Source organism: Hippocampus zosterae, chromosome 16 (genome assembly GCF_025434085.1).
Source record: "Hippocampus zosterae strain Florida chromosome 16, ASM2543408v3, whole genome shotgun sequence".
In the NCBI taxonomy this organism is placed as follows: Eukaryota; Metazoa; Chordata; class Actinopteri; order Syngnathiformes; family Syngnathidae; genus Hippocampus; species Hippocampus zosterae.
Window position 1 is genome coordinate 3,381,824 of NC_067466.1, and position 10,909 is coordinate 3,392,732.

A 10,909-nucleotide genomic window follows, 5' to 3' on the forward strand; every position below is an offset into this window, starting at 1 on the left:
TGTTCTGTCTTCTTCAGTAGCATTTTTCTTCAAAAGTATCTGTTTCCTCTCATTAATGAGTCTTTCTGTAGCAGCATCGACCACTTTTTGCTTCTCCTCAAGTTCTTTTCTTTGTTTGACCATAATTGGCAGGAGACCACCTTGCCGGCCCCTCTCTTTTTGCAAAAGTTTATTTTGACGACTTGTTTGGTTTGTCACTTGATCAAGGTCTTCAAGTGTCTTCCTCAGAGCGAGTGTCATATTCTCCAGGGCTTCCTTATTTGATTCGAAATGAAGTGCTTTCTTGAATATGGTTTGAAGCCTGTTCTCATTCGCCTTCTGTAGATTGGACTTGGCTCCCGGTAGTGGACTTATTTTCGCTATGAAGTGATCTTCACACACTGTGAGCTCAGACTGCAGTTGTTCTGTTTGCTCCTTCTCAAGTGCCAGACTTTCTCTGCCGGCCTTTAAATTATTCTGAATTGAAAGTAACTTTTCCCTCTCCTTGATGATTCTCTCCATCGCAGAATCAACACCTTCTCTCTTCTCAAAAATGTCTTGTTTTTGTTTGACCATGATGGACAGCAGGCGATTCAACTGGATCCTTCGTCTCAGCAACAGTTTGCTTTTCACTGCAACTTGAGCTGTCATCCGATCAAAGTCGACGAGTGTGTTCTTGACGGCGAGCGGTATCTTCTGCATGCCTTCCTTTTTGGATTCAAATTTGAGTGCTTTTTTGGTCATGTTTTCAAGTTTCTTCTCATTGACCTCCTGGAAATTGGCCTTGATGGTTTTGAGTAATGGAAAATTAGTGAGTAAGTGGTCTTTCCATACTTTCAGCTCCGCCTGCTGCTGTCCCATCCGGCGTTTCTCGATGGCAAGTCTTCTCTTGTCTTCCTCGATAGTATGTTTCTTTGAAAGTATCCGTTTCCTCTCATCAATGAGTCTTTCTGTAGCGGCATCAACAACTTTTTGCTTCTCCTCAAGCACTTTTCTTTGTTTGACCATACTTGCCAGCAGACCATCTTGCCGGCTCCTTTCTCTTTGCAACAGTATTTTTCGATTTGCTTTTTGGTCTGTCTCTTGGTCGAGATTGGCAAGCGTCTTCCTCAAGGCAAGTGTCGTGTTCTTTACGCCTTCCTGATTTGTTTCTAAATTCAGTCCTTTCCTGAACATGTTTTCAAGTCTGTTCTCATTTGCCTTCCGTAGAATGGACTTTGCTTTTTCCAGTAATTCTCTGTTAGTTAAGATGTGATCTTCGCACACTTTGAGCTCAGACCGCAGTTGTTCTGTTTTCTCCTTCTCTGTTGTCAGACGTTCTCTATCAACCTCTAAGTTATTCTGAATTGAGAGTAAATGTTCCCCCTCCTTATTGATTCTCGCCATTGCAGAATCAACTTCTTCTGTCTTCTCAAACATCTCTTCTTTGTGTTTCACCAGGATCGGCAGCAGACGACTCAACTGGTACCTGTGTCTCAGCAGCAATTCGTCTCTAAGTGACACTTGACCTTTCATGTGATCCAAGTCCGCAAGTGTATACATCAAGGAAAGTGATATTTTCTGCATCACTTTCTTGTTGGCTTCTAATTTGAGCGTATTTTTGTAAGTGCTGTCAAATTTCCTCTCCGTCACCAGATGTAGACCGGCCTTTACCTGTTCTGTGGATTGTATTTTAGTCATGAAGTGATCTTGCAAAACTTTGAGGTCAGACCGCAATTTATCCAGCTTGTCCTTCTCAGTTGTTTGTCTTTGCCTCTCGACATCATTAGTCTTCTCCATTGAACGTACTTCCCTCTCAATGCTGACTATGCCCGAAGCAAGATCAACATCTTTGCCGATCTTCTCAAGTTCTTGTTTTTGGTTCAGCGTACTTGACAGCAGACTACCCAACTGGATCCTTCCGCTCAGCAGCAGTTTCCTTTTCACTGCTACTTGGGCCATCATCTGATCAAGGGCTGCAAGCATGTCCTTCAAGGCAAAAGTCATTTTGGGCAAACCTTGCTGGTTTGCGTCTAATTTCATGACTGTCTTATCATTGTTTGTAACACTCTTTTCATTCAAACCCTGGAGATTGGCCTTCACCATTTCCAGTGACTGTGTATTAGTCATTAAGTGTTCTTCCCAGCGTTTCAAGTTAGACCGCAGTTCTTCCATTTTGTCCTTCTCAATTGTTAGTCGTTTCTGCTCTACATCTATAGTATCCTTTAATAAAAGTACATTTTCCCTCTCAATGGCGACTCTGTCCAAAGCAAAATCAACATTTTCTCCGCTTGTATCAAGTTCTTCTTTTTGTTTTGCCATGCTTGACAGCAGTCTACCTGACTGGACCGTTGTTCTCAGGAGCAGTTTGCTTTTGATTGCTACTTGGGCTGCCATCTGATCAAGGACCGCAAGTGTGGTCTTGATGGCAAGCAACATTTTCTGCAGGCTTTGCTTGTTGCCCTCTAATTTGAGAGCCTTCTTGTCAATTTTTTCACGTTTCCTCTCAGTCACCTCCTTGACATTGGCCTTCACCTTTAGTAATGGAATGTTAGTTATCAAGTGATCTTCGCATAATTTCAGCGCCGCTTGCTCTTTTTCCAGCTGGTGTTTCTTAATGACGAGTCTTGTTCTGTCTTCTTCAGTAGCATTTTTCTTCAAAAGTATCTGTTTCCTCTCATTAATGAGTCTTTCTGTAGTCATATCTTCAATTTTATTTTCATTCCGTTCTTTGAGACGTTCTATGACTGTTTCAGTTGATGTTTTGTCTGTCATAAAGTGAACTCCTCGTACATTCTCCTCAGAGTTCAATTTTTCTGTCACCTTTTGAATTCCAAATATTTTACTTCTGACATTATTTTTCATTGCACATAGGTTCTGCATTGTGTCGCTTCCTCTGTTCATAGCAGCATCAACCTTTTTTGTATTTATATCGTGTTTGTTCCAAAAATCATCCTTTCCATGCTTCTGGACACATTTTTTGAATTTGTTAATTTTTTTGTGTAAGTCTTCTTTTTTAAGCATTACACTGTTGAAAATATTTTGCTCGGTTTTTGAAATAAATTGCATGAAATATTTCATTTGCTCTGTTCTTTGCCGAAGCTGCAGAGTCGAACCCTGAAGGTTGTGTGTCTTTGTACTCATGTAATTCAATAAACTACAGAGAATGTTTTTATTGACTCTGAGCTCAAACTTTGTGATTTCCAATTCTTTTGTTGTTTCTTTCAATAATTCTTTATTTTTCTGCAGAAAAAAAAAATGCCCTTTTATGTCAGCCTTGTGCTTGTTCATGTTACACCTTATCAATTCCAGCACACTTTTCTTTACTTTCCTTGTTATTTTCTTTAAATCACAAATTTCCTTTCTACTTTTAATTTCTAGCCTTATGTGTTCCACTTCATATTTTATTTTCCTTGTGATTTTTGGCTCTCTACCTCTGTCTTGCTTAATGTCATGAATTGTTTGGTTCAGCCATTCACAGTGCATTCCCATAATTATCTGTAATTCCATGCATTTTTGAATCACAGGACACTTTTTTTCACTTTGACTGGAGTTGTTTGTGATGATGGAGGATGTGGCTTCTTCCAGGCATTTTTTTATATTCTGTTTAAGGATCTCTAAATGATCAATTTCTTTGGTAACCATCTCAAGTTGCCTATTTTGCTCTTTTTGCCACTTTCGTGTCCTCCTTTTGAGTGATTTATTTTCTATTTTTATCTCAGCATCTTTCTTTTTATTTTCTTGCTGTATTTGATTTACTTTTCTTAAAATATTTAGATTTTCTTTCTGGTTGATCTCCAACTCATTTTTTAACACTTCAATCTCTTTGGTTTCTCTTTTCACACTCCTAAGTCTCATTTCAAGTTCTTTTAGTTGTGTTTGCGATTCATTTCTGATGTCGAGCATTTTCCTGAGGGGGATCATCATCTTTGATTTTTTCATCTTTACATCAAATATAAGAGTCTTGCTCTCTCTTTGGAAGGCAGTGAGACATGCTCTTTGGTTGCATAAATGAACCATCGCATTTTCCAGAATTTTTATTTTCTCACTCATAATTTGCATGGTGTCACAGAGACCAATGAGGACTTGTGAATTTAACTGTTCTTTACCTGTTTGACGTACTATTCGCTGTCCCTTCATTCCTTCTAAATGCTTAATCCTAGGATTGTTACATGCACAAATTACAACAGTTGAGTCATTGGTCCTGCCTTTACTGTTCTCAGACCGTTCTTTTTGCTGTTGTTGCAGTTTGAACCTCAGAAGTTCCAATTCATCCCTCTCTTTTATAATTTTTTCAAGCGTTTTGTCAAACTCTTTTACCTTCCTTTTGGCACTCGCTTTCATTAATCCTATTTTGTTTTTCATTTTAAACCAGATTTTTGTTGTTTCCTTCAGTTTTCTTTTGCATTTTCTTAATGCTTGTTCACTTCGCTTTTTACTTTTCACAAGCTCTGCCTTTTGCAACTGTATTTCCTGTAGCTCTTGTTTAATAATATGATTTTTATCAAGTTGCTGTTTCTCTCTTCGTATATCCTCCTTTAAACTGTTTACGTTGTACGTTACCCATGCCTCGTTTTTGGCTTCTTGACATTCCTCTTGGTCACTTTTTTTTCCCAGTATTGTGGCCTTTCCTATGAGTGATCCAGCTTGAATTCTTGTAGTTGTAGCTCCCTTCAGACCACCATTTTCATTGTCCACTCCTTCCATTTTATAGACTGAGTACATATCATCAGTTTGTCTTACTTTTTTATTGGATTTCCAAAGGCTTGCAGTTGTCTGAGGAAACCCGGAAAGGCTTTTCAGGTCTTGTTTCTTATCACTTTGATCTTGATTTTTATTTTGTGGGTTATTTTGTTCTTCCTCTGGATGTTCAGTTTTGGTGAATATATTTTGGAAATGATATTCAGTCTTTGGTCTTTGCAAATTATTTATATCCACGATCAGTCTATTCATCTCCTGAATTCTCTCCTGCATGTTCTCCATAGAATGTTCTATTGTCTTTCTCTGTTTTTCATCTGTCACCTTGAGTTCACGTGCCTCATTTTCAGCATGTTTCATTTCTCTTATTAATTCAGCCATAGGAATTTCTTCAGTAACTTTCATCTCAGTTTTTTCTGTGTCATCCGATGTAAATGTTTCATCCTTCACGTCTGTGCTTGTTTCATTCTGGCCTTCTTCATACGATGAAAAGACAGATGTGTTTAGTTTTACTGAGGGCTCTTCATATTTCCATCTGCTGAAATGAGGGTTCTTCAAATTGAGTTTGTCCTTTACAAAAAAGAATATTGTTTTATTATTTTTCATCCATGGTTTTATCAACTGTAAAAACAACACAAGGGGTTACTTATGTCAACAGATTTACTCAAACTACAAATATTGGATGTTTCCAGCCAACATTCTAAATTAAGAATATTAGGGTTTAAAACAAAATTTTAAAAAAAAGCCACCCCTCTGGTCAGCTCACCTTAGGCACGGGGCAAGAATATTGGAATGCAGCAATGTAGCCCCTACCTTTCTTCACTGAGGTCATTTTGGCATTTTGAGATGAGAGTATTAAAAATCTTAAAATGAACTAAAAAATGCACAGGCAGCCAGTGGAAGGAGGGCATAGTCAGGTGTGTTCACGTGTTACGGTTTATAGGCAGTGGCAACATTTTGAACCAACTGGAGACTTTTTAAAGAGCACTTGTTGACTCCAAAATTAAGTGTCTTACAGTAAGCCTACTGAGTTGTGATGAAGGCATGGACTATAGTTTCAAAATACTAGTATGTCAGAGAAAGGTTCACCTTTGCCAGCTGCTAAGGTGAAAAAAGGTTGACCTAATTGTAATTAACCCACCAATTTGTAACCAGTATGAAGTAAATGTCTCATTAGAACATCAAACGTGAGACTGTTAGCGTCACAAAATCTGCCAATGAGCCCAAATTAAATGGTCCGTGTCTGTGTGTGTGTTTTCCATTAAGGTTTAAGTTTATGGCCCTCCAGGCTTTTATTACAGCTTTTATCTTTTCAAGACAAAGCTGACAACCATTTCAGGGTGTCCTGCTGCCCGAAGACAGCTGGGATAGGGTCCAGCACCCCCTGCGACACTTGTGAGGATAAAGCGGATCAGAAAATGGATTGATGGATGGATGGATGGATGGATAGATGTGTGGTGCCCAGAACTGTCCAGAACTTTTTACTTATTCTTTTTATGTTGTGCAACATGTGACCAGCCAGACACATGAACAAGGACATATTTTAGACCAAATTCTTTGTTATGGTCTACCGGTGTCATACTTGAAAGTCCTGGTCAATGTGTTTTCTGATGGCATGACACTTTTTCTTTGATGTTGTTTCATCTCGTGCTGTACTAGCAGATATGTTCGTCCAAGCAGCCACAATCCATTCACAGATTGTGGCGTACCAAAACCGAAGTTGTTTTGCAATAATGCACATACTCACACTTTATACAGGTGCTGGTACCTGCTAGAGGCGTGCCTTTAGCATCCACTTACACGCCCACCCTTCACTCATTGGCGGACCTCTCCCCTGCATGCCTGTCCTCACTCATGTCCACCTCTCTCCATATATTTATATATATACACGGACGCCCTTCACTGATTGGCCGACCTCTTCGCCGCATGCCTGTCGTCACTCACGTACACCTTTTCTCTCTCTCTCCATATATTCATTCATTCATCTTCCGTACCGCTTGATCCTCACTAGGGTCGCGGGGGGTGCTGGAGCCCATCCCAGCCGTCTCCGGGCAGTAGGCGGGGGACACCCTGAATGGGTTGCCAGCCTATCGCAGGGCACACAGAGACGAACAACCATCCACGCTCACACTCACACCTAGGGACAATTTAGAGTGTTCAATCAGCCTGCTATGCATATTTTTGGAATGTGGGAGGAAACCGGAGCACCCGGAGAAAACCCACGCAGTCCCGGGGAGAACATGCAAACTCCACACAGGGAGGCCGGAGCTGGAATCGAACCCGGTACCTCTCCATATATTTACATATATATACACGGACGCCCTTCACTGATTGGCCGACCTCTTCGCCGCATGCCTGTCGTCACTCACTTCCACCTTTTCTCTATATAAACAGCGTGTCGGCTCTCAGCCAGGTTTTGGAACTCAGCTCATACAAAAGACGCTCGCATTATAAGGCGTCCTGTCCATTTTGGAGAAAATTTTAGACTTTTAATGGCGCCTTATAGTCGTGAAAATACGGTAATAGCACAGAGTGAGCCCTGTTAGAATTTTTTCATTACATCCTCCTGGCAAATGACACTGGAGACAATGTGTGCCTGGTTTTATTGGATTTAACTGCAAAATTGGATATGGTGGATCACAGTATTCTCATTTGCAGCACCTTGGACATTAGTAGTGCACTTGCGTTGTTTCAGGCCTATTTTGGCTGACAGTATTTTATGTGTTAGCCTTGGTTGCTCTGATTCATGAACTGCCCCACTGTCATGTGGTGTTCCACAGGGTGCAATTCTGGGGTCTCTGCTGTTTTCATTGTATCTGCTCACTTTGGGTTCCATTTTAAGGAATGTGGATGACTGTCAGATCTATGCAAAAAAAATACACTTTCTCATTGAGTCCACTTGTTTCCTATTGAAAGGAAACCAATAGCTTGTCTGCATTGAATTTCTTGAATTTCAATGAAAAAAATACGGAAGTGATGGTGTTTGGTCCCAGTGGCCCTTGGCCATCCCAGCTGCGGACTTGGGCCCCCCCTGTCTCCGTATCTAAAACAAACAGTCTCAAACTTGGATTTTAACCCTCTCATGCTCAAATTAAGTTTTTGTCACAGGAAAAGTGTGATATTTGGGGAAGATTGTCATATGGGGTAGTAGTACACAATTCAGACTTTTTTTTTTTAGGAAAAGCTTCACATGTAATGTATTCTGGGATGTTGCAGGTTGACAACATTGGCCCGGTGTGGTAAATTAAAGCCAAAAACTCAATTTGGTGTGAAAACTAACTGAATTTGCATAAAACAATTGAAAACAATGTTTCAAGGTACTTTAAAGTGGAAGAATAACAACAAAAACAACTTGGTATAGATTAGGAACAATATTAATAACTTTTCATCCCCTACATCAAACAATATTGAGATATAATACCTATAATAATATTGACGTCTCAGATCCTAATTGAGAAGGACAGGTCTGACAACAATTTGTAAAGCACAAAAATACTTCAGACAGACCATTTGTGTGTAGTCATTTTGCGCACACTACATCGTCCACGTTTATCAGCATGGATGGGAAAATGATCGAATCGGTCTTGTCTGACCTCAACTGAAGGGGTTGTTTTTAGTTCTGGGCCATTCTTCATAACCACTGGTTAAAGGACACTTTGATTCTCTCCTCTTTCATCTCAAACTGCTTCAAACAACAAAGCGTGTGATGAAAAAGTGGTTAGGACTGCACGGCTGTCCGTGTTTTATGTTATGTGTTGTGTTTATTATTTTACTTTATGTTAACTGTTTTGTTAAGCGCTTTGTTACAGCTGCCGCTGTTGTGAAAGCGCTATATAAATCAGCATGTATTGTATTGTATTATATAACAGCACACAGGTTTGATTGGTCAGAAATAAGGTCAAACGCAGATTCATCCATGAACCGATCAAAATACCACTTTGGACTTGGTATTTCATCTTGTGGAGGTGAGAATGCAGGTCCTTGTAATGAAGGGTGTCTGTCATCTGCTGGGGGTTTCCTCTGCCTCCAAGAAAAAACTTTGTTTAGAGGAGCTGGGCCGGGCTTAGGCTCATCATCATCTGGAACCTCAGTGTCATTGTCTGCATGTACGTTATGAATTCAACATCAAGTGTATTTGGATTAGGGATTGCTATTGCTCCCAGTGTCTCATCATCATCAAGGCTGAAGTCAGACTAGTATGCTTCAACAGGTTCAACAAAATCTGGATTACCAATTTCATCGTCTGAAATGGATTCGTTCTCAGATAAAGCACCATCGGGAAGGCAAAACATTTCAATGGCTTCCTTGAGTGAGTAAGATCTTTGTCGGCCTGCCATAACGCATCACAAACCTGCAACCACAGTATTCTGCAAGCTAGTTTACTAAAAAAGATTCCAGTCCAACAAAGATATATACTAAGATAATATGTGCAATGGAATTTAGGCGACATCAGTTTTTCTCACTGAACAGTCAAATGAGCATCGCATTATGCCATTGTGTTTGATCAAATCTGCCTCTTATAGTGTGTAACTTCAATCCAAATTATTTCATTTTCCATAGGATGCACCCTCAATGACAACTCAAATCAATAAGTAAACACTGGTGATAGGAAAATACCCCTTGTATAGATTGTTGCTCAAAATATAGGTAAACTAGAAGACAAAGCATGTGGCATCCATTGGTACTAGTCCGGCCAAACGTTGCAAAGCTGCAACAATGAAATTGAGCTGCCCCTGGGGGAAAACCCAGAGGAGATAAAATCTACAAATTGGCATATACTGTATCTCTATACTGTCATGATTCATCTTATACAGTATTGGTTTCAAAATAAAGGAGATTGGTAATAATACAATTATGAAATGGATGCCTAGAAAATCCTTTCATGAGTACCCAAGAAGGAAGGCATGTTGAAAGTGAGAAAACTCGCTATCTAGTGAGCTATTGGGGAAACTCTTTGTTGCTCATGCACAACGAAGGTCTGCAGTGGTACTTTTGAGGAAAAAGGGCTCATAAAATATGAACGTGGATTAATTAGGGGATTAGAATTTAGTTGTTGCAAAATAGCATCGCCTGCCCTGAGAGGGTTTTAAACTAGACAGTGATTTTAAATTGGATCAGCAAATAGGTGCTGTAGTTAAATACAGCTTTTTTTTCATCTTATGTAGCTGGCTAAAGTAAAGCCTCTCCTTTCTCAAGAGTACTATGAAACAGTAATTCATGCCTTCATCACATCTCGGCTGGATTACTGTCATGCATTTTAGCCAATCCTCCATTAAGCATCTCCAGGTGGTCGAAAATGCTGCTGCTTGCGTCTTGACTGGTACTCCTAAAAGGCAGCAAATAATTCCTTCCCTGGCATCACTTCATTGGTTCCCTATACATTTTAGAGTAATTTTCAAGACTCTATTATTTGTTTTTCTAAATCTTCGCCTCGCCCCACATTAACTGTCTGAGTTCCTCCGCCCCTATACTCTTGCCCAGTGCCTCGTGTCCGTGGACCAGACAGTATTAGAGGTTGTTTTTCCCGTTGTTCCGGATTTACTGCGAACTCCCATCTTTAAAACTCGTCTTAAAACTCATTTTTATTCTTTGGTTTTTGGCTCATACTTGATTTTTAGTTTTACTGTGTTAGTACTTTCTGCTGTCTACCTTATTAATTTATTGTTTTATTGTTGTATGAGGGCGGCCCGGTCGTCCAGTGGTTAGCACGTCGGCTTCACAGTGCAGAGGTACCGGGTTCGATTCCAGCTCCGGCCTCCCTGTGTGGAGTTTGCATGTTCTCCCCGGGCCTGCGTGGGTTTTCTCCGGGTGCTCCGGTTTCCTCCCACATTCCAAAAACATGCGTGGCAGGCTGATTGAACACGCTAAATTGTCCCTAGGTGTGAGTGTGAGTGCGAATGGTTGTTCGTTTCTGTGTGCCCTGCGATTGGCTGGCAACCGATTCAGGGTGTCCCCCGCCTACTGCCCGAAGACAGCTGGGATAGGCTCCAGCACCCCCCGCGACCCTAGTGAGGATCAAGCGGCTTGGAAGATGAATGAATGAATGAATTGTTGTATGAATTATTCTTGGTCCATGTTCGGCACTTTGTATACAGTGGTGGTTGTTTTAAAGTGCTCTATAAATATATTTGAGTTGAGTTGCGTTGATAGAGACACTTACCCTCTCATCTGACTTTGTTCTTGTCATCTCGTTGATGTACACTTGTGCGTGCTGTGCACCTCGACGGCAGTGTTGAGATTGTATCGAATCCTC

The 10,909-nt window shown here is 40.5% G+C and overlaps 1 long non-coding RNA gene across 1 annotated transcript; it reads right to left on the minus strand.

Annotated features, from left to right (window-relative positions):
- Positions 1 to 6,527: 6,527 nt before the first annotated feature.
- Positions 6,528 to 10,810, minus strand: LOC127587835 (uncharacterized). The gene is made up of 2 exons (XR_007958871.1): positions 6,944 to 10,810; positions 6,528 to 6,619 (listed from the first exon to the last, which is right to left on the minus strand). It is a non-coding gene; the product is annotated as an uncharacterized LOC127587835 (long non-coding RNA).
- Positions 10,811 to 10,909: the final 99 nt, after the last annotated feature.